Source organism: Eleutherodactylus coqui, chromosome 5 (assembly GCF_035609145.1).
Source record: "Eleutherodactylus coqui strain aEleCoq1 chromosome 5, aEleCoq1.hap1, whole genome shotgun sequence".
In the NCBI taxonomy this organism is placed as follows: domain Eukaryota; kingdom Metazoa; phylum Chordata; class Amphibia; order Anura; family Eleutherodactylidae; genus Eleutherodactylus; species Eleutherodactylus coqui.
In genome coordinates this window covers 100,510,262-100,534,281 of record NC_089841.1, presented here as the reverse complement: position 1 = coordinate 100,534,281, position 24,020 = coordinate 100,510,262, and the positions used below count along the sequence as shown (strand labels likewise).

At 41.7% G+C, this 24,020-nt stretch overlaps 1 protein-coding gene across 1 annotated transcript in view; it reads left to right on the top strand.

Moving 5' to 3' along the window:
- The window catches only part of HAPLN1 (hyaluronan and proteoglycan link protein 1), a 94,953-nt gene that overhangs the window by 30,081 nt on the left and 40,852 nt on the right, over positions 1–24,020 (top strand). The window lies entirely within an intron of this gene.

The following is a 24,020-nucleotide window of genomic DNA, read 5'->3' as shown; positions in this document are numbered from 1 at the left end:
TGTATTGGGCCAGATTCAAAACACAAAAAGGAGCTTATAGAGCTCAGCGCAACATAGATCCAAATCCTCATTCCCTGAAACAAATTGATGGTGAGCAGTAATACTGGCCTGTGTCAGTAACAAAATGCAAACTCTAGGAAATTAGCAAAAGTTCCTCTGACATTTGTTAGAGCAAAAAGTTAAAAGCAGAAAGTTTATTCACTCATATTAAAATACAAGCTTACAGACTAGAAAGAACCTTATGTGTTTTGAGCTATGTAATTGGTTCCTCCTGGTTATACTGATCAGTGCGTCATCACAGCTGACCATTTTGGTTACTTTCTGAAAGCAGACTGAAATGGCACACAGGTCTTTGATCTGCAGGCACTCCACAGGCATCAAGTGACCGATCTCCATACAATGTCTGCTAGTGGAATACGCCATCTGGTACTCTGTGATCACTCTCTGCTGCTGGCTTAGCCTCTATAACATATGCAAAGTGAAATTCTACATCATAGATCAGATGGTTGGGTGGTAGCCCGAAGAGTTGTTGCACCTCCACCAGACAAGAGGAGGCTGGGTGCGAATGCCAAAAGTATGAGTAAAGTTTTCTGGCCTTTTCCAGCACTGGATATAAACCTGGGTAATTATTTTGGAAACATTCATCACATTGACCAGGCAAGGTACTTGTGTGAGATTGCCGAGGTGAAGGGCTGCCAATAGGTTGGCCTCATTGTCGCACACGACCTTGCCTGGCTTCAGACTGTGCGGAGTTAGCCACATGTCAGCCTGGGCCAGCATAACTGTCAACAGTTCTTTGACCATGAGGCTAAGCTTCCTAAGATATATGAGTTTTAGGACAGCATTTTGGCATTTATCACATGCACCACTGTATGGAGGTTGGATTTCTGTGCCAATGTGGCGGATGGAGGAAAAGAAAGAGGATGAAGAAAGGGGTGAGGAGGGGACAAAGAAGGATGGATTTCCCATGAAACGTGGACCACCACTTTCGGTTTCATACCCTGCCTGCAGGACATTGTTCCAATGTGTTGTTAAGGATATACAATGCCCCTGGCCATGCTTGCTGGACCACATGTCTGTGGTCAGGTGTACCCTGACACTGACAGCCTTCTTCAATGTAAGGTGCATGTTATGACTCACATAGACGCATAGAGTTGGGACAGTTTTTTAGCCAAAGAAATGGTAAGTGGGCAGCTGGTACTGTGGGTTAGCATGGAGCATCATGTTGCGGAAAGTATCTGTGTCCACTATCCTGAAGTTTAGCTTTTACATTGTAAGCAGCTATACAATGCTTGCATTCAGGCTCTGTGCTCATGGACGGTTTTGCTGCTATTTCTTTTTTTACAGTCCCATTGCTGGGGGGAAGGGATGGAGGGCCGCCTGCTGACCTGACACATGCTGGAATATGGGGTACATGTCAATGTCGGTGCAGGGAGTAGTGATGCTGATGGCTCAACTTCTGCTCTCTGGTTCCCACGCCTGTCTCTGGTGCCTGCAGCCAGATTGTCAATTTCGGAGGAGGGTCTTAAAAAAATAATCATGCTGCTGCTTCTATGCAAAATTGTCTTTTTGTGCTCAGAGCTACTGCTCTTCCTCTTCCTCATTCTTTTCTTCCTGAATGAACTCTATGTCACAGTGTGCACCAGGAGCTGACACCTCTGTTTCTACAGCCCCCTGAGTATACATTGCCTGTGGAGGCCTGACCACACTCACTGACCCACCCTCATCTTCCTCTTCAAAGGAAAAAAATTGGTTGGGCAGCAGTGCATTCAATGTCTTGGTTTTCCCCCTCTGGTTGTTTGGACTGCCCAGTAAGCATGACATTGAATGATCAGACAGCTCTTCAGATTGTTCTCTGTGAACTGCTTTGCAGGGTGTGGGGGATTTGGCACAGGGTTTACTAGAGGGGAATGCTCATGGCTGACTGGTGAAGACTGACTGCTGAGTGCCTGTGACTGGGAAGCGGAGGTGGTGGTAGTTGAGGCATGCTGTGTCATCCACTCTATGACCTGTTCTACATGTTGTAGATGTAATACAGGAGCAGAACCACTTCTAAGGAATAGCATTGGGCTTGCCTTGCCTCCAGCAAAATGTGGAGCTGTTGCTTCAGTGGGAGTTACTTGAAGTGCCAACTTGGCCTGTCCTGTATCACCTCCACCACCATCACTGACACATTCCCTAACCTTGCTTTCTTCATATTTCCTTTTTTTATTTATTTTTTGTTTATTTTTATGTAGTTTATCAAACTTATTTTATGTAACTTTGCAGTTTGCAGAAACCCACTGCTAGCTGTGTAAGGTCTGCAAATAATTCATAATGCCCAGACTAATGCCTTTGAACCATGTCTTCGGCTGTTGACATGCACTGTGTGTATATGTTGTTTTTATATATATATATTTTTTATATTAACCAAAAAATCACCGTCAACTAAAACCACGGGAGCCACGATATGTGAGAACAGAAGGCCACAGAGTATAACTTGTATCTTTGTAATCTGTCCCAGTTTGGCGCAGCGTAACTGAATTCCCCAAATCCCACTGCTAGCTGTGTAAGGCATGCAAATAATTCATAGTGGCCGGACTGACGACTTTGAACGAGATCTGAGGCCACAAACTAAGAGCTACAATATTCTCCACACCAACGGGTAGTTTGCTTTGCTGTTACATACGTTGATAACAGCAGAAATACACCCTCTCCCAATGTACAGACCGCGTTACGTATAGGCATACAAATATGATGCAGCAAGTTTCTCAGCTCCCTCCAACAGAACCCGGCTTAAGTTCTCTGCGGGTATACAAGTTTTCACACCAGCAGTAATATATCCTTTGTAGACTATCTGTCCCAATTAACAACAGACCACGTGTTTGTATAGGCATATAAATGTGATACAGCTTCTCTCTCATGTCCTCAACTGTAAAATGGCCACTGGTTACACTGTGCCTATGTAATATATGGCTAAATCATGTGACGCAAGTGTCTAATGAATCTGCTGCCCATATGCAAGATGGAGGACACATTTGGTGACATCAGTAAGGTGCCCTGGCTGCTTATTGGCTGCATGCTGACCTCTACAGCAGGTATTATGGGAAAGTTGTGCGCATGACTTTCTTTCCCATTGGAAAATACTGATGTTGCATAATAGTAATGCTACAATATTACTGCAGCTTGCGAGTAACTGAAAGTTATCCTTAGCAGTGGGGTGTCCCAATGAAAGACAGATCTGGGGGAAATGTCAAATTTTCTAGAATTTGTCCTTGACATCTGTCAGCAGACCACAGGATGCTTTACACCAGAGATTGTAGCAAAATAAATGATGATTTAGCAGGGTGACCAAATAGGAGCACTTTCATAAAATATTGTTGAACATACAGTGGCTCTCTCCCCTACTCTCCCTTTATCTGCCAGTGTCTTTTCCATTGCCATATGAACAGAGCAATGCTTAACCTGTGCAGAAATGAGCACACAATGCACCAAGAAATGCAGGCAACTGTCGTCCTTTGCAGTGTTGAGTGAACCAAAAGAGTCAAAACCTGTTTTGGGTCAAAGTTTGCTAAAAATTAAGTTCAGCACAACCTGAACCATGGGTGCTTTGTCTCTGCCAAACCGACTAAAATGACGGTTCTTCTTTTTCCTTCTTCTCTTTTTCCTTCTTCTTCTCACCAGTCATAGAGGTATTGGATAAGTGCAGGTTCAATTCAAACCGAAACAAACTTTTAGCCCAATGTCAGTGAACCGGCCGATTAAGAATCTTTGAAAGGTTCACTCATAACTAGTCCTATGACTATGTCTTTGATGAAGATGGTTTGGGCAGAAGGATCTGGATATTTCCTATCACAATATTTGTAAAAATCAGAACTCTCAATTTAAAAGGGTTCTTGGAGCTTTTTAATTAAAAAAAATGGTACAGAGTAGATAACTGGGTAAAAGAAGAAAAAAAAGTATTCACCTTTTAAGTGTCCTGATGCTGCAACAATATGAATCCGATTCTGGTGGTCTGGCTCTGAAGCTCCTGAATTGGTTACATGTAGAGATGAGTGAGCACGCTCAGATAAAGCAGTTACTCGAGCGAGCATCGCTCTTGTTGAGTAACTGCTTACAGGTCCGAGCGTGGGGCGGGGGTAAGCATCAGAGCGTAGCGGGGGGTAGAGTGAGAGAGATCTCTCTCCCCCCGCTACCCCCTGCTCACCCCCCCCGCCCCCTCCCCCCCGCTTCCCCGAGCATGGTCGGACCAGTAAGCAGTTACTCAAGAAGAGCGATGCTCGCTCGAGTAACTGCTTTATCCGAGCATGCTCGCTCATCTCTAGTTACATGCCATTCATGCACACATGACTGCTAAGGTCAGTGATTGGATGGAGTAGTTGTATGAACGATAAATAGCATGTGATCACTGCAGGAGCTTTAGCTGAAGAAGTGGAACATTTATAAGGCAACTACTACTTTTCTTTCTATTTCATCCAGTTACCTATTCTGTGGCACAGTTTAAAAAAGATCTCTGAAAATGCCTTAAACAAACATAGCATTTTTGCTTCATATACTAGAACACATGCAGCAATTTTAGTCATTTTTTTTTATTTTGCATAGTATTTTTTTTTTTATTTCATATTTATTCATTATGTACTTGTAGAAAGCCAAAATACTTGCTACAGTTGCTAAGATCAATATGCTACAAACACTCTAATATCTTTACTGATTACTGTATTGAAATGAGAGAAGTTAGTTATTTATTTCTAACCATTACATTTTCAAGCTTCCTTATTACCCAAAGTGTTTAGTGCTTAGATGGACAGAAATGTAAAATCCAAACGCTACATAAATAAGGTAGCCCGGCAGCATACAGGGAATGTGATTACTGCCATAGAAATAAGCCACAATGTAACACAAAGATGTTTTGATTTCAAGGTAAGTCACAAATGTTGCAAATCATTGCATTGCACTAATACACAGTACATTTCTATTCAAGCAGTCACCTGTAAAATAGTCCCAATAGAGCGCCAATTAATCCTACCGCTGCTTTTTAGGCTCTAGCATTTACAAAATATCAACTGGAGGGAGATGTACTTTTAGAGCGTACATAAATAAGTGTAAGATTTCGCATAAACATGGGTCTATTCACACATTTAGTTTGGACGTACTATAAGAATTCAGGTCAACATGAATTCTTTATTGAAGATATGAAAGATCAGCGTGTTTTAACAGAGTAATATAAACAGCAAATACACATCTTTGCTCTCTAACATATCCGAGACACAAGACGCATTTCATGTACAGTCTAATAAATTATTTATTAGCATTAAATGTGTATTTTACTAAACAAACGGTGAAAAGTCTAAGAAAGATGATTTCTTTTTATTAAAAATATATCTAAAAATCTAAGATATGGAATATATACACATTACCTTTGCATTAATTTCATTGAACGGGGTTTTGCCATTTTTTTTTACTATTGATGACCTATCCTCAGTATAGGTCATCAATAGCAGATTGGCGGGTCCCATTCCTTGGGATTCCTGCTGATAAATTAATTCTCTAGCCCATTGTAAATGCAGCAGGGCCGGCCCACCATATCTGTGGTCAGAGCTGGATGTCCACATCGGTGGTCAGGGCTGGAAGTGCAATAGATGACTTCACTCCCATTCATTTCAATTATTAGACTTCTGGCCATGACTATTATGCAGACATCTGGCCCCGCTGCACTGACAGCGGGCCAGAGGATGAGCTGTTTGGCAGGGATCCTGAGCGGTGGATTCTCGACGATCTGTCATTGATGACTTATCCTGAGGATAGGTAATTAATAGTAAAAGGTAGCAAAACTCCTTTAAGAACAGCAGGAAGCACCATGTCTGCAAAACCCATAATAGACTGGAATTCATATGATGTGGCCACATATAGAAACATATAGAATACATATCTCCTGGTAGAGTACCTTGAAATCATGTTTCTTTTCAAAGCAGGTCATTTTGCGTCACTCATCTTAGGATATGTTGATCCAAGAGAAAAGGACATATCTGTCAATGGGTGGTTTTCAAGGGGCCAAATTCTAACTGATTATTAAAACAGAAGTACCCAAGAGAGGGAGATAAATACTTTTAAAAGAACATAGTTACTATTTGATAAGAATTTTAATGTCTATACAATAAATGTATTGTATGGGGATAGAATAACCATGCATACCATGCAAGGATAGGAACTTGTGTACTTGATTGTGGACCCTTGTTGTATGAATATGTAATAAGCAACCATATAACTCTAAAATCTCAAAAGCTACATGAGTTTTACTCAGAAGAGAAAATATCCCATTTCAGATGTGAGTACACGATTTTTAAATGGGTATTTTCAACTTCATGGCCAGCGCCCACAGCCCATGGTCTGTCTGTCCTCCTTTTCCCTCTCCTCTTGTCTACAACTATTTGGAGGCTGAGTAGAAGAGACACAATGAAGCTAGCCATACTCACTATTATTAGGTTTTCTCTGGCTTGGTTCTGCAGTCCACACTGGTGCGCTATTCTCTTCTCCAGGCTCTACTAACTGTGACATGCTACTCCCAACAATAAAACCTAGGGGGTGGAAAAAACACAGTCAATAGTACCACACATGCTATCAGCCCAATCGAAAGATAATGTAAAATGGGGTCCAAGGATCCACGATTACATTCAGACTCTCCCTAAATAATTCATGCCCCCTGGTAGTTGGCGTCTAGGATTCCACTAATGGGTTAACACCCCCTAACCTGAAATTATAGGAAGCCAGCGAACCAATACAGACCCAAGACCCCTAAACAATTACAATTCCAAGACCATACCTCAGAACAGATCCTCTAAGTAAATACAGACCCTTAAACATAAACACACACCAATTCAATACATAGAGAACTACATCACTGTGATAACATTGTAATTTAAAGGTGTGGTCTGAAGCCTCCTCATCCTTGTTTGAACACTACTGACCTACTGTACTCAAGATCTCAGTCTACTAGTTGTATGCAAATACTCTAGACTCTACAACTAGATTTCTTATATAAATAATAGAAGAGGTGAATGTAATGCTATAAACTACTATTGGAGCTTTTACTGTAGATATATAGTATATAAAATATATCTTTGAAGCTGTAACTGAAGAGTTGTAGGCTATTCTGCTCTCCACTGACAAGACACATACATATCCAGTGCTACTCTTACCATCACAACTAGATACATAGAAGAATACTTATCCCTTGTAAGCACCAAAAGCCTGATACCAGTATTGCAGTTGACCTCAATCATATCAAGGGCTAGTGGTTTATAGGCAGCCATAATACACGTGTATAACAATTAAAATATGCCTCGTTGAAGATAACTAAAATATTAGCAATAACAAGTTAATGAGTGGAAAAAATCTTGAATAGTCTTACATCTGCATGAAAACAGACAAAAAGTAATGCAATTTAAAAGAAATAAGTGAAGAGGTGAAAATGATTCTAAAACATAAAGATATGAAATTATCAGACTTTGCCCTAAGTGACAATAAAGCTTCAACACTAAAACCATGAAATATATGGGAAGATAAAATTGAGAGGCAGAAAAAACAGTTAGCATATGAGAGGAACGATTTCCATTAGGGAATTAATTGCGTAAAAGGAAAAAGGTTAATCACAGCCAGGTCATAAAGAAAGGCTGCCCAAAGTTTGACAAAAGATGCATAAATCAATAGAAATGTTTCAGATGTGCTTTGTGAACTGAGAGGTAGAATTTCTATATACTAGATTATGCGGAAAGATACACATTTTTAGTTTTGGACATAACTTAATCAACATTATCAGACTAAATTATGTCTAAACTATACCAAATCAACAATGTTTACAATTAAAGCTAAATCATATCTTTAAATTAATGAAAACTTTCTTAGAGAGATGATTTGCCTCGCATGTCTTACTTTTCTCTATTTTTCTGTCTAACACCTCTCTATAGTACATAAAAGTTAAGAGAAGGTGTTTGCTATGTCCTCTTAAGGAGTGAATGTTGGCTTTTATGTGGATGCCCCCGTTTCAATGTAGAAGTGCCTTTACCTTGTGTGTTAATCTGATGAGTAGTCATAAGGGTCAGGTTATGGTCCCTGCCTTAAATCATGGAAGTGGGCCACCAGAGTCCTGAATCATGCCATTTGGACTTTCATTATGCCCCTCCAGCGTTCCGGTGCCTCCACTTGCTGCTGACATCAATGTTGGAGGGGCGTAATGAAACAGCAGCACCAGAGTGCTGGAGGGGTATAATGAAAGGCGTGATTCAGGACTCGGTAGACCCACCTATGTGACTCAAGGCAGGCTGATTTACAAATACCCCGGGGCCTTTTAAAAGTGAGCTTTTACAAAAATACAATACATGCTTGCTTCTATAAACATTTGTGCATATTTTTTTGTAAAATGGCAAGGAGCACTATGGGGTGAGTGTAAAATGCATACTGCTGGTGACAGAATCCTCTTAAACAGGAAATTATGTTTTTGTATCCACTGTCATATAACAGAGCATAAAATGTGAGCCCATGCAAGCAGTAGTCAATAGCCTGTGTCAATCAGTGCATGCTGAGAGTTGTAGTTTCGAAGCAACTGGAGAGTCACAGATTGGGAACACTTTGACAATAGATGCAATAGACTGAAAAGATGGGTAGGGAGGGGTCTAACATTAGCAAGCATGCAGATAGGAATTAGGCTGCCTGCACATGGGCAGATTTACATCGTGGAATCTGAAGCGGATGTCCACCATAGAATGCTATAGAAAAGTGATTCTTCCAGGAAACGAGCGGAAACCAATTGTGTTTTTCACTTATGGAGGAAAAATCGTAGCATGCTCCATTTTTGAGTGGATTCCGCCCGAACGGCTTCTATTGAAGTCAATGGAAGCCGTCCGACCCATGGCCCTTCTGCAATTGACATTGTGAAAAGGTGGCATATTCTGCGTCATCGCTAGGCGATAACGCTGGAAAAACAGGTGTTAAAAAAAAATCTATACTGCAGATGTCCAATGGCGAACCATGTGGATCATCTGCGGTACAAATGAAGAGAAGAGACAGGTATGTGCAGACTCCGCCGCTGCCAGAGCTGCATTCCGCTGCAGGATTCCGCATGCGTAATCCAGCTCTGCTATGTGCAGGCAGCCTTAATCAGATTAATTTGGCAGCAGGAAAAAAATGTCCTACGATTTCAATAAGCTAAAGAAAGATACTTTGCAGATCTGAAGAAAGAGGGCCAAAGAACAGGCACATCAGTTACATGAGGAATACTTCTCCTGCCATGTAGGAGAACTAGGAATGGTCTGGTATGCAGTTAAACTGAGTAAGGGGTAATCTGTCACATCAGAATTAAGAAGGTGACATCTGGCATCTTACAGAGTCCAGTAATTCTGGCATGTGCAGAAGTCAGATAGGAACAGTTTGACACCTAGTCAGCAGTTACTAGTACATAAAAAGAATGAAATTCTTTCTGGAGGATAGATGTTGTCATTGCCATAGTGCTCAGACTAGATTTGTGGTTGGTGCACACCAGGAGATCACGGAGGTGGAAAGTCTACTTGTACTTCGTAGATCACATTAGTAAAAAGTAAACCTTTCCTGGAAATTGTCAGTAAAATGTCGACAACTCCTGTGGCAGTTTTGCCATAAAATCCCTTTCTTTCCTTACAGTAGCGCATATATTCTCTCTACTTTTGATACCATTTCGCTTCTGGAAGACTTTATTAAATTGACCCCTGGTGTATGTGGAGTCTGTCTGTGATTACATTGGAATTATCCTTTAAGATAAATGCCCTTCTGTCTGACAATAGTATTCATGCATTGTAAGACTGAACCACTTTTCAATTTTCATTTGTTTTCCGAATGACACATATAATGCTCCAGTCCGTGAACATTTCATTTTTATAGAGCAGAATGCTTTTCCAGGGAGAATTTCAGTTCTGTTGAACATTTCTCCTTTATGACATTTAGAGGTAAAGGTGACTAAAATTTTGATGGAACAAGCAGTCTTTGAATTTTAACATGCCCTCCTATAACAAGATATTTTATGTATCTGTCCTCATATAGAAGATTCTTATCTGTTTCTAACTATTTAATGAAACGATTTCCATGGATCATTCTCTCAAAGATTATCTTTCAATAAGGCAAGTAAAGACTGTTGCATTAAGTACAAAAAAGGTCCATCAAGTTCAACATCCTACAGTGTGATGAATGCAAAAGAGACCCTATTATATACACTAAATGGCCAATTTATTACAGGCTCCCATCTAGTAACACATCGCATTGGACCTCCTTTAGAACTGCAGCTATTCTCCATGACATCAATTCCACTAGGTGTTGAAATCATTCTGCAGGAATACTGTCCCATGTAGACAGAACAGTTTCTTGTAATTCCTGCAAATTACATGGAGGTACTGACATGTTCTGACCAGCTGACAGGAAGGCCTCATGTCCACGGGGAAAATCAGGCCCGCCGCGGATTCTTCATGGAGAATCCGTAGTAGGTCCCTCCTGCTCCGCGGACATGAGGCCTAAAAATAAGAATAAACTCACCTGCTCCGGAGGATGCGGATCTTCCTTCCTTCGCATCCGGACCAAAGAAAGAAGATCCGGCCGTGAAGAATGGAAGATCCGCATCGTCCGGAGCAGGTGAGTTTATTCTTATTTCTGGTACAGGTCTCCCACGGATCCGGACGGCTTTCATAGGCTTCAATAGAAGCCTGCGGGAGCCGTCCCCGCGGGAGACCCGCACTAAAATGGAGCATGTCCATTTTTTTCCCGCACGTGGATCCGCGCCTGATGGGAAAAATGACATCCGCAGGTATTTAACTACCTGCGGGTGTCCAATGCATCCCTATGGGGCGCGGATCCGCGTGCGGGAGAAACGCTGCAGATTTTAAGCCCGTGGACATGAGGCTGAAGAGTTCCTTGATTCATGCTGCTTGTGTCAAATTCTGACCTTCCCATCATGAAGGTAAAACAGAAATCTGGATTCATCTGACTAGGAGATGTTTTTCCACTGCTCATTGATCCAATTCTTGCACATTTTTCATCCACTGGAGTTTGTTTCTCTTAGGGCTCTTTCACACAGGCGCTGCGTCTTTTGGCCAGTCACATCGTGGCCGCAGCACAGCTGAAAATTGCATGAACAAGAGGCAGCCATGACCGAGTCATGAGTATACACCAAGCCCTGGATACCGTCGGGCGGGGGGAAAGAGAGTTTAGCTCTCTCCGCCCCTTGCCAGCTGTCTGCAATGGGAGGAGGCAAGACAGGGTGGGAGCTATCGTGCTAATCTCCCGCTCCGTCCTGACCCCTCCCTTTGCCGACAGCTGGCAAGGGGCAGAGAGGGGGAGGGAAGGGGGGGAGTATAAGAGAGATGCTAAACTCCCTCCCACCTCCCTTCTCCGGCAACTCTTACAGGCTTCCATAGGAGTCTATGGGATCGTCCGGCATATTCCGCAAGGAAAAGATAGGTCCAGAACTATCTGTTCAGGTTGGCCAGCAAAGATAGCACATATGGTGCGCATTCCAGACGGTAGTTTTTACGCACCGGAAAAATGCCCCATCTGAACTAATGCATTGGAAACCAATGCATCAGACAAGTCGCGTATCTCGTCCGGGCTGTGAAAACGGGGCCGATATACGCTCATGTGAATGAAGCCTTAGACAGTAATGACACTCAAACTGGTCGCCTGTTGTTATAGTCCTATCTGCTCTACGGAACAACGTCTTGTGTGGTCTGACATATTAGTTAGAGCACCAGCGTTGTTTGGCTACAATTCACTTGACTGTGCAATGCCTGTTGGTCAGAATGATTCTTGACATTCTCCTCAGACCCCTTTAGTGGATGAAATGTTTATGATCACAAGGTTCCCTTTTGCTGGATGTTTTTTCCTCAATCACACCATTCTTGGTACACTCTCAACACAATTACAGCAGAAAACATCACAAGGTTGTCAGCACTGTTCAGGTTATTATAATAATCCTTTTTTCTAGATTCATCATTATAACAGCCATAACATTTTATTTTTACTTCAAAATAGCAAGTTTAGTTTTTTTTGCAAGTAAAGCTGTAGTTTTCTTTCAGGCACCATTCTGCCATACATCTAAAAAGTGTTTATATTAAATCTTATTAGGGGTTGACTGCAGAGAAAGAAGCAATTGCATCATTTCTGTTGATCACCAGAATTAATGTGTTCACTGTACTGTAGAGGTTGTTATGGAGATACCAAATATGATATCTACATTATTATTTGCTGTTTTACTTTTATTTTTTCTTACATTTTTATCTCTTCTTTTACAAATACAGACTTCCAAATCAGATGATACAATGTAAATAAAGGGGGGAAGTTTCTCAGTGGAGGTTAGGTGCAGCAAAAGTGAGTTGGTCCTTGTCCTAGTTGGGTATCTTGATGGTGAAGTGACAAGAGAGGTATATGCTTGGGGTGCAGCCAACGCAGGAAACCCTTAACCTGTGGGTAAACGTATGTATGCACGAAATGGTGTAGACCCAACGGCTGGGAGTAAGGCGCAACTCTAGAACAGACATGCACATATATAAGTGTTAGTATTAAAATTTCTCAGTTTTTACTAATGGTGCCAGCTGAAAAAAGGCGTTTTGAATCAATGTAATGGTTCTTCTTTGGTATTGCAGGGACACACGCTGTTAGCAAAATAGGGACGTATGGTGCTAAACATTACATTACTTCGAAAAGCGTTGCTTAAGCTGCCATACTCCAAGTCTTTTGATTTATACCATTTCACACTTTCAAATCAGACAACTTCAACACATAATACACTGACACGTATTTCGGAAAGAATAGGGAAAAAAGTGAATAGAAAAAAAGAAAAAAAAGGCTCCTCACTTTGTCTTTCCTAATTGTAACATATGTTCTCCTTTCTTTATTTAATAAGGGCAACTGCGACCCCAGTGACCCTATAGCTACAACACTATCAGTACTCGTAAGCCATAACCAGGCGTGGGTCTAATAAAAAAAAGAGGTGGAAATTTTTCCATTATACTTTTTCAATGTAGGTTCCACTCTTGGCTTTGGCTTACACATACTAAAGCAAAACACTTTGTAAAAGTAACAGACTATTTTTTTACTGACTATTGGTGCCTGTTTGAGACATGGACAAGAGTAACAGAAACTGACTGATGGCAGAAATCACTCAAAAAGTTGATCTGGCATGCTGGATTTTTTCCATCATTTATGGGTGCTGTAGTTGACAAGTCATTCATGCCAGACAACAGATCTTCGTTCCATGAACAGAAGCCCAGACTAGGTCACAGATCACGACAGAGGCTATTTTGTCTGCAGCAACCATGAAGTCTTTCAGAAAATGGTCGTCTGAAATCCCTAATGTATGGTCAGCTGTAAAACCTTGGAGGCAGATAACACAAATTCCCACCATTAATAATAGGCGATGATCACAGTGCACCTCTTCTCCCTCTCTGCACATATCAGAAAGCATGGGTAAAGCATTCAACAGGGTCCTTTTCTGATTGAGGATTCTTTTGTTTGTGTGGCTACAGATCTGCAAACCAAATCTCTGAACTGCAGCCCATGCCAGATGGCTGCCCCATAATCATGTACAGAAAATAAAAAATATACCATGAGAAATAAGCATATTACAGCCTACCAATATGCTTTTTTATACATTGTATGGTTTAGGTTGCATCTGATATTGTAGTTCATTACAGCCCATGGGTGTACAGTTAAAAGAAAAGCTTGCACAATCTCATTAAAAACAGTAAATGAGGTTTTTAGTATGAAAGTGGCCCCTGGGTGGAGGTTGAGTTCTCAGACAGGATCGAGGATGAGGAGCTAACTTCGGACTGACCCTCCTCCTGGAAACCCTGTGGGTATTGCTAACAATGAGGATGGACACATCTCCTCCCAGGGCACAGCCTCTGGTGTCACTATCTGTACCTCAGCACGTCAGGTGTACTTGCCTTAATGGGCCCAGTTGCATACTTGTACCAGAGTAGGGTGACATCTTGCTGCAAAACTTTTAATATAGCTGTAGAACTGGCAACATTGATAAGAAAAGTAAGTTTTTGTAAGCATTGAACAACCACACTTCTCCGTAGGACTTCAATGCACAAAGGACAATATATCAGTGACTCAGCAACAGTAACAAAATAGATGGACAGTACACGATGCATCTTCTGACCATTCACACTCCATAGAACAGTCTTTTAGCCTCTTCCTCGTAGCGACCAAAAATCTTGGTGGTTCAAATCTTACTTCCATCTTATAAGAGTGATTGGAGGATCACAATCTGGCCAGAACACACAGGCTGTGCTGGTGACACTCCGTAATCAAGTTCAGAATGGGATTCCAGCTTTTCATTCAAAGACATCATTGCACTGTCATGGCTGACTCCCTGGGTCCAAGTCCCCTCTTCCTGGGTTCTGGTTGGTGGAGAAGTCAGTAGACAGCAAAGCTTTGAAAAAGGCTCCTACTGCTACACTCTGTATACCTGGTAGGTCCTATGTGCACACACTCTTTATGTGATCCTCCAGCCAAAACCCCCCCCAGTATATTAAGACTAAGCATTGAAGCAATACACACATTGACCACTAGAGGTCAGACTTCGTCTACAGATAACCACATTACATAAACCTACCAGAACTAGTATTAATAATAACAGTAGGAAGACACTTAGGGAGCGTTACTTCACAAACCCAGTTGTCTAAGAACCCACTTACAAAGTACACAGACACACAATGTATGCCCATTTGTCAAGCTCCCCCCTCTTTAACTTTCATAGAAAGACCATATATTTACCAACTCCACAGTGACACGGCAACAGCTGGTAGACCAAGTTAGCCCACCCTTGCAGTCAGGCTGAGTCCTAATGGCTCTAGATCAATCCCCTATAGGCACATAACATATTAGCCCAAATGCATGCAGCGCTTTTTGGTCAGGTAAAATCAGACGGATCCATTCGACTAGGGAATTTCCCTTTCCTGTTTCCATAATGCAGCCTCAGAACCCCCAAATTAAGATGTGCAAGCAGCCTTAGAAGTATTCCAGTTTTAACAAATAAAGGTTATTCATTGTGTAATGAAAACTTATAGAAATTTTCAATATATTTTCAATACATATGCACTTTATGGTCTTCAAATCTCTGCTTGCAGTCATTTAATAGAAAGCTTCTTTAATCCTGGAAGATAAAAACCTGGGGGAATTTATCATAGCAAAAATGGTGTAAAAAAGTTGCGTATTATAGCACAAGCCTTACTAGTGCAAAAATGTAGCAACTTTTTTAATTTGATGCAACTCATGGCTTTGAAAAAAGGGGCATAGTTTATCGGGGGCACAGTGTAGATTTCAGGCATAAATTATACAAGAAATCTATGCCAGCTTGCTTAGATTTCTTCTCAGGCACACAGACACTCGAAGATGCCTCTAGTATATAAAGAGGCATTCCCCAGCTGACATCCTAGCCCCTAAGCCAGGGAGCTCTTGCCACTGTAGTGACCCCCTAAGAGAAAACCTTCAAAAAGCAAGCCCCCCCCCCACACTGCAACTCCAGGCTGTTCTCAGTGCAGAACAGGCTGGAGGAGGGGTCATGTGGCTTTGCAGAAGCATGAGGGCTAGATCCAGAAGATGTGATAACCTCCGTGCACATAACAGACCAGGGTTGCGGGGGACGATATGGACTATGCTGGTTTACCCTCGATAATTGGTATGCAATTATATATGTACAGCTGGTGTAAGTTATACATCTCCTGTATATAGTGATAGGGACCATGTTCTTATAACCTGGGTATTTTCTGGACGTAATTATGTATGTACAGCTGGTATAAGTTATTCCTCCTGTATATAGTGATATGGTCCATGTTGGTATAACCTGGATATCTTCTGTATATAATTGTATATGTGTAGCTGGTATCAGTTATACATCTGCCTGTATACATTGATATGGACCTTGCCTAAGGCGCTACAAACAAATTTTCATGTAGTCTAGGAAATTAGTCATATTTAGAAAGCTTATGCCGAAGGGCTAGAAGATGTAGTGTGACATAGTGTCAAGCTATAGTTTGTTTTTAGCGCTTCTTAGCTGCCTTCTTGTTTTAGTATTTTAAACACTTTCTTTTTTTTCGCTTATTGACCCCCTTACAGTCTTGTCAAGCCACACTGGTTTCCTTCTACTTGTAGTCCTTTTATTTTTAAATGGTATGAACTGCTCACATGAGGTATTTAGGATGTTTTTAAACTTCTCCCATTTCTCGCCTGTACTATTATTTTTGAGGATGTTGTCTCAATTAATGTTGGCGATAGTAGTTCTGAGCTGATCAAATTTTGATTTACTAAAGTTTAGGTTTTTGTCGCTCCCTGATAAGGCTTCCTATTGAATGACAGTTGTAAATTAAGTATATCATGGTCACTGTTTCCCAAGTGTCCCTCAATCTGCATCCCCATGATTCTGTCTGGATTGTTAGTTAATAGTAAGTCCAGGATGGCCCTCCCTCTCGTTGGCTCATGTACAAGTTGAGTAAGGTAGTTATCTTTAAAGGGGTTGTCCCGAGAAAGCAAGTGGGGGTAAGCACTTCTGTATGGCCATATTAATGCACTTTGTAATATACATCGTGCATTAAATATGAGCCATACAGAAGTTATTCACTTACCTGCTCCGTTGCTGGCGTCCCCGTCTCCATGGCGCCGTCTAATTTCAGCGTCTAAGCTCCCGATTAGACGCGCTTGCGCAGAAGAGTCTTCTCCCTTCTCTTGGGTCTCGGCACGAGCGGCGTTCTACGCGTCATCGCGTAGCTCCGCCCTGTCACGTGTGCCGATTCCAGCCAATCAGGAGGCTGGAATCGGCAATGGACCGCACAGAGCCCACGGTGCACCATGGGAGAAGACCCGCGGTGCATCGTGGGTGAAGATCCCAGCGGCCATCTTGGTAAGGTAAGTAAGAAGTCGCCACAGAGCGGGGATTCGGGTAAGTACTAAACTTTTTTTTTTTTTTAACCCATCCCTTGTGTTTGTCTTGCGCCGAATGGGGGGCCTATTGAAAAAAAAAAAAGCCGTTTCGGCGCGGGACAACCCCTTTAATTGTTCTTATCACTCTTGTGAGATTCACAGGTTTTATCTCCCATATCATATCTGGATATTTAAAGTCTCCCATAATAATTACTTCATTGCGGATTGACACCTCTTCTATCTGCCTTAGTAGTAAGGTTTCATTTTCTTCTGTTGCTTTTGGTGGCCTATAGAAAACCCCTATCAAGATTTTGTTATTTTTCCCTCCCTGTATTTCTGCCCAAAGAGATTCCACGTGTTTATCTTGTACATCTATATCTTCCTGTAGCTTCAGTATTAAGTAGGATTTAACATATAAACATCCCCCTCCCCCTTTCTGTTTCCCACTGTCTCTTTGAAGAGATTGTAACCCTGTGAATTCCCCGCCAAATCGCACTTATCATCGAACCATGTTTCAGTTATTCCTACTTTGTCATAATTTTCTTCAAACATTCTTGCTTCAAGCTCACCCACTTTACTGATCAGACTTCTTGCATTCGTTGTCATACAATTTATATGGCTGTTGTTATTCTTTGTATTCATTATGCTACTTATGGTCCTATCAGCCGTTCTATCAGTTCTAACTGTACTAACCTCTCCCCCCGCTCGACCCCCATTCCTAATACTTGGTCCCAGGTCACTGTCTACACTGTCTTCCTCCCTTTTACTCTTTTGGCCCTCCCAACAGTCCCTAGTTTAAATACTCCTCTAACCTTCTGGTCATCATTTCCCCCAGCACAGCTGCACCCTCCCCATTGAGATGCAGCCCGTCCCTACGGTAGAGCCTGTAGTCAACAGCAAAGTCAGCCCAGTTCTCTAGGAACCCGAAGCCCTCCTTCCGACACCAACTCTGGAGCCTCTTGTTTACTTCCCTAAGCTCTCACTGCCTTTCTGGTGTGGTGTGTAGTATAGGTAGTATTTCTGAGAAAACTACCTTGGAGTTCCTCGCCCTAAACTTAGATTATAGGTCACTAAAATCGTTTTTTAGGGTCCTCCATTGCTCACTAACTTTGTCGTTGGTGCCAATGTGCACCATGATCACTGACTCCTCACCAGCCCCTCCCAGTGATCTTCCAACCCGAACCGCGATGTGTCAAACTCCAGCGCCCAGAAGATAACACACCATTTGACAATCCTGGTCTTTCTGGCAGATTGCCCTGTCTGTCCCCTTTATAATTGGGTCCCCCACCACTAAGACCTGTCTAGGCCTTCCCCTTCTTACTGGAGCAGTCATCTCCCTGGTGTTCGGAGGGCATGTCGTGCTGCAGCAGTGCTGGCTATATAATGTAATGTAAATTTATTTTGCAGCTGTACACTGCATGGTTTAGGTAGGAGTACAAGTGCAGATGACTGCAGTCTGAATGGTTTAGATATGGGTACAGGTAAAGATGACTGCAGACTGTATGTTTTGGGTGTGGGAACTGGTGCAGATGATTGCAGGCTATATGGTTTAGGTATGGGTACAGGTACAGATGACTGCAGGCTGTCTGTTTTAGGTGTGGGTACAGGTATAGATGACTGCAGGCTGCATGGTTTAAGTAGGGGTACAGATACAGATGACTGCAGGCTGTATGATTTAGGTATCGGTACAGATACAGATGACTGTAGGTTTTATGGTTTAGGTATGGGGAAATCACAGGTGCAATAGTCATGATTATGGTCCTGCTAATCATCCTGTGTAAAGGAACCCTAAATGCAGTCTAATTACTATTACCATGGAGAGCTGGTATCTGACTATGTCGTGACAGCATTATTTTGAGGTATCCTAGATCCTAAACCGTTGTATCCAACTAACTTTTTTTACTGATGGAGGACAAGAGTGAGGGATGGGTTTTGGAGCTCATGCCCCTAATCTTTTCAGACTTTAGCAACATCTTTGGTTGCCAGTGTCACATTGGTCGGCTTCCTAAGTGACCCAGTGATGCTGCAGAAAGCTCAGAGCAGACCACGGCTGACAGTCATCAAGTGCAGTAAGGGTCCCCGAGCTTAACTTTTGCACTCTGACCCTTGAGCCTTTAACTGAATCCCTGAGTACTGAAGCAAAATCTTGACCAAAATATTGCTATGTGAAAGCGTCTGAATTCACAAATGCTATTTCGTATTATGTTTTAAAATGCCTGTAAAATCCAAATGTTCACTTCTCTCACCCAAAGTTGTAATATACTGATCAAGTAACTTACTGATAAAATACCATTAAGAGTTTATTTCCACATCACTGCCATTTTACGGTTGTCTAAAATTGTGTCAAAACACTGCATCATGAGACATATCTGCGATGTGCAAATAAACCCTTAGCGAAATATGAAATTTAGAATGACCTATTGAGATATTCTGACAGTTGCAGAAGATGATCAGTTTTTCAAAGTTGGCCATTTTGCACCCTTTATCTCAGGATATCATGAAATAGTTGATTAGGTAAGGGCAATGGGCACATCTTGTATATTACTAAATGTGAATTCGTTTTAGGCTGTGCAATTACTGATAAGTATGTTAACAACTGCAGTAGGTTATTTATTACTGTACTGCATAAACTATGCTTCATGTTGTCTTTTCTACTTTCCAGTAGAGTGTGCATAGATAGCAATTTACAAATGTATTGCTATGAAACCTGACCTTTGCTTTCATTTCCATTTCTCGTTATGACTTCCAGTCTGCTTAGCATATCAGTTAATGATGATCGCAGCATATGCAATTCGTGCAAGAGATTTACTCAGTTTTGACAAATAAATTAGCCACGTGATTCAAATGTCATAGGGTAACTTTTACACGCCCAAGTGTCAGTCCCTCAAGAAAGCAATCCCCAATACATCTCATTCTTCAAGTCACTAGCAATCAGGGTAGTTTTAAGAAAAATGGCTACCTAATCAAAGTAACACCGTATGAGGAATCAATGTTCGCATACAATGTGTACATAATACTGCCATCGGATGTGACGCTACGTATTTTCCAGATGAACAGAATACTCTTCGCAGCATTATTGAGGAGTATTTTTAGTCAGGGAGGACACAATTTGCAGTAATTCATATTCATAAGTGGTAATCTGGGCTCTTTTCAACTGATGACCTATTTTCTGGATGTGCCATCAGTAATTGATGGACGGAGGTCTGCCACTTGGAACCCCCATGCATCAGCTGATCATCCAGCCCAGTGCAGTGGACTGGTCGTTGTCCTCAGTGGACAGGGGAGGAAATGGGAGCACTGGTTTCACTCCCATTGAAATCATTTGGAGTGAGCTGCTGTCATTCCACTTCCTGCCCAGGACAGGATGTCAGTAATAGGAGCAGGAAGTGGAATGGCAGCACAGCATTGCCATTGATTTCAATGGGAGTGAAATCGGCACTCCCAATATTACCCCTACTAATGATGACAAAGTTTGGCCTGCTACACTTGCCAAACTTTGTTAATAAACACCCATTGCAACATTACGTTTGGTCTAGTTTATGGCATGTAGAAATCCCAGGTGTGCCCTGCCGACAACATGCAACCAGGTCTACTTTTACTGTTATGGGCCAGCATCCGAGACCCATGTGTGGATTCCAGAAGCTGAACCCTGGGAGGAGAGGAGCCCCCTCCATCACTCATGGTGGCCACCAGCACCCACAAAAAGGTGCAAGTTGGAGAAAGGCCTCTATACCCTAAATTTATGGAGGGCTGGATACACCAAGGGGCCCCTTCCTTCACCCACATAGTAGTGAATACCCCCTTTGCTATCCATACACAGTCGTAAATGCCCCCTTTGTTACACCCATAGTAGTAAATGCCCCTGTTGCTGCCTTCAGTCAGTAATAAATGCCCCCTTTGCTGCCCCTATACAGTGTCAGAGGCCAAGGGCTAGCTGTAATAGTCGCATGCCTTCTAACAGGTGATCGTGCTACTGTGAAGAAAGGAAGGGGTGGAGCTGTGCGATGGGGCCAAAAAGTTTTTTATTTTTTTTTATTTTGTAGCAAACACATGCCAAGATCAGTCTCATGTGTAGAAATTTGCATGAGACTGACCTAAGGTGCAGATTTGCTTGTGCAGGCATCAATGACTCTTGTACAGGCGTTACTGCGACACATAGCCCACATAATACTGCCATACATATAGAGTACAAAACATACTGCTACAATATAGTGACCAAGTAATACTGCTGTAACATATACTCATATAATACAGCAATAAGGTACTGCCCACATGTTATTGTCAACACAGTGCCCACATAAAACTTAGAATTTAGTCACTACGACCATTCATGATGGTTTAGAAGTTGATAATATATCTAGGGAGGCTTAAAGGTTAATGGCAAGAATTACTGGTGGTCGAGGGTGGTGGTGAAGGGCTTAATGCATATTTTCTACGTTTGTGTAGCAGTTAATGAATTATATGATATCCAATGTCCATTGACAAAACATAGGGACAGCGCTCCATTAAAACTACTCTGGGAATGACCATACAGCAAAAGATGTGTAAAAGAAGTCATGTGTTTGGACTGAAACACTATGTGAGGGCGATGCTGCGTTATTACAATCAGGGTATATTCACATAGTGAGATATGGCACAGATTGTTCTATGTAGATTCCACCTCTAAAAACCACGGCAGAAATCTGCAGCTGAACTGGAGATTTCTGCTGTGCTTATGCAAATATTTGATTGCGGATCCACACAGTTATATGGCTCGGATTCCCATTGGATATAAGGGGATATGGATTTTCTGCAGATTTGCTACGGAATTTGCTCAGATTCCAAGTTAAGTCCCGTGTCAAAAATCTTCTGTGTTAACAAACCCTTAGGGTGGCTTCCCATGGGCGTGAAAATCGCGCAAAATTTGGGGCCATACACATGAGCAATGTTTTACCCCATGGCACTGCGGTCCAATTTTTTTTGTCTGCAAAAACTGCATTCACAAAAAGTACAGTAAAATATGCCCATACAAGCACAAAAAAGCCTTGTCCACAGCGCAAATATGTGTGAAGTTTCCTTAAGGCCCCCTGTCCACGGGTGTGATTTCGCTGGCGAATCACGCCGTTTGAAGCTTTCCATAGCCTTGCTATGGAAAGCGTAGGCTCCCTGCCCACGAGCAGAGAATCATTGCGATTCTTTGCTCGTGGCCAGCAATTTGCAGCATGCAGCGAATTGCCGTAATTCTCCGCTGTCAGCCTATCGGCTGACAGCGGAGATCCATCTGCCGGCTCCTGCTCCCGGGAAGATACCGCAGCGATACAGCAATGCCCGTGGACAGGGGGCCTAAGTGTCACAAGAGCTCTGTATATGCAGAATGTATTTGCAGGGCCCCATTGCCCCAATGTATGCTAACAGAGTTACCTTTTGGAGATATCAGGAAACTATGTTTTGGCATATCTTTTTTTTAACTGTTTGAAATAATATAGTCAGCTCTGCTGTAGTCTACCTGGACAGTGGTGAGCACGACATCAGGCCAAAAAACTCAGCCCGATATTGTGCGTGACGTGTGATTTATCCACGGATGCGAGGCGTTTTTCAGGTAAAAACGCCTTGCATTACATCTGTGAAATTCTGATCCTTCATGCATGATGGAGGATTGGAAGTGTTTCCTATTGATTTCAATAGGAAACTTTGCATTGCACTCGCATGCACATCGCACGGCATGCAAGAGCCATACGGGGCATTAAAGGTCCTAATGAAATCAAACATCGCTCGTGTTGAGGTTCATATTCGTACAAGATTTTTATGTGGTTTTTCGGGTGTGTGAAACTGACCATAGAATATAGAGGAACATAGAATATAAAAGTATCTTGCCTAATACATTTTATTTTACAATGGAACCCTATGGGTGAAGAGATATGCCACCGTATTCCTATACAGTAGCATAAGTCATAGCCTTCCATTGGAGACATATACAGAACATCTCCAAATGGGACAGAGCCCAACACTGTTTAGATTATAGCCTGTCTGAACTCATCCTAAGGGCTTAAACAGACAAATCTGAATAATAATATGAACGTTAGATTACACCTTTAATGTTCCAGATGCTGATAAATGGCACAGTTAGAATCATGGATCCTAAAGTCAATACTTCTTTACCTAGAAAGAAAAAGAATTCACCATAACTATTTTTGTATATATTGTAGTTTTATGACTTTATTGTATGCAGTGTATTAAAGTGTGTAAGACTGTTCACGTTTCTGTTCATGGAACAGAAAAAATACAAAGTCATACCGGATCTGTCAAATAACAGCAACCAGTGACACCCAACAGAACCCATTGACTATAATGGGTGCCATCCAGTTTCCATTGTGATTTCTGTCATTGTACCAGAAACAATAGCACAGCGTGCTGCTCTATTTTTTCTGGCAGTAGCAGCATAACAGAATCCTTGGGTAGAAATGTGAACACATGCTTACATAGTATTTTATTCCATCACATACATATATAAAAAACTTCTTACATATTGCCTTTTAAGCTTTAGCACATTTGCATTCTATATTATTCTATTTTACATGTATTAGTTTATGTTTTACCTTTTGACTGTGGTATTTTTAAACCTTTTACTTAATCCATTCCAAGAAGCTTAAGGTTCTGATTCCAGCGATTGCCCCTACACATTAAATAAAGGTGTCAGCACTCCAGGTAGCAGAATCAATCTGCACAACTGCAGTGGTAGCGCACAGTACTGCCATGGTATATAAATGCATGATTTCATTCACTACAGTACATATCAGGTTAAACTGAGTGTTACAAAATGTTAAAATATTTCCAGCTAATTAACTCTTATTAATGTGATATTTTATTAAGGAAAAGTCAATATATCTGTTCTATTCTGTCTAATTACGCAGCAGTTTAGAATATCCTTAACGACAATTCTAGTTCCATAGTTATGTACTAATATATGTTGCCATAAGAGCATTAAATGGTTATTGCTACATTTACCTTATGACATATCAGTTGCAGTAACTTCTGTAGTGCAGAACAGGACAAGCAATGTTGTCAGGCATTTCCCCACTGATGGTAATGCTATAACAAGTTAGGCAGCAGGAGCAGCAGTTTTC